Source organism: Pteropus alecto, unplaced genomic scaffold (genome assembly GCF_000325575.1).
Source record: "Pteropus alecto unplaced genomic scaffold, ASM32557v1 scaffold14, whole genome shotgun sequence".
Classification (NCBI taxonomy): Eukaryota; Metazoa; Chordata; class Mammalia; order Chiroptera; family Pteropodidae; genus Pteropus; species Pteropus alecto.
Window position 1 is genome coordinate 18,728,864 of NW_006436810.1, and position 294 is coordinate 18,729,157.

Sequence of the window (294 nt, forward strand, 5' to 3'; positions counted from 1 at the left end):
CTGCTCCTGCTGGGCCCCGGCCCCGGCCCTCCGCGGCCCCCGTCCTCACTGTCCCCACTGCAAACGAGCGGCAGCCGCCCACGGACGCCCTCGGACACGGCCACTCGGCACCCCCGGGCCCTCACACTGGGGCAGCCCCTCGGGCGCCCCCTGCGTGGGGTGCGCCTGTCCCCACTGCTGTCACGGACCCGGCCTCTGTCCCGCTACGGGCAGGTGTCCTGTTCTGCTAAGAAGCTACGAAGGGCCTGGGTCGCAACACAGGCCACCATGCTCATGGCTTTCTCGCTGGTGACA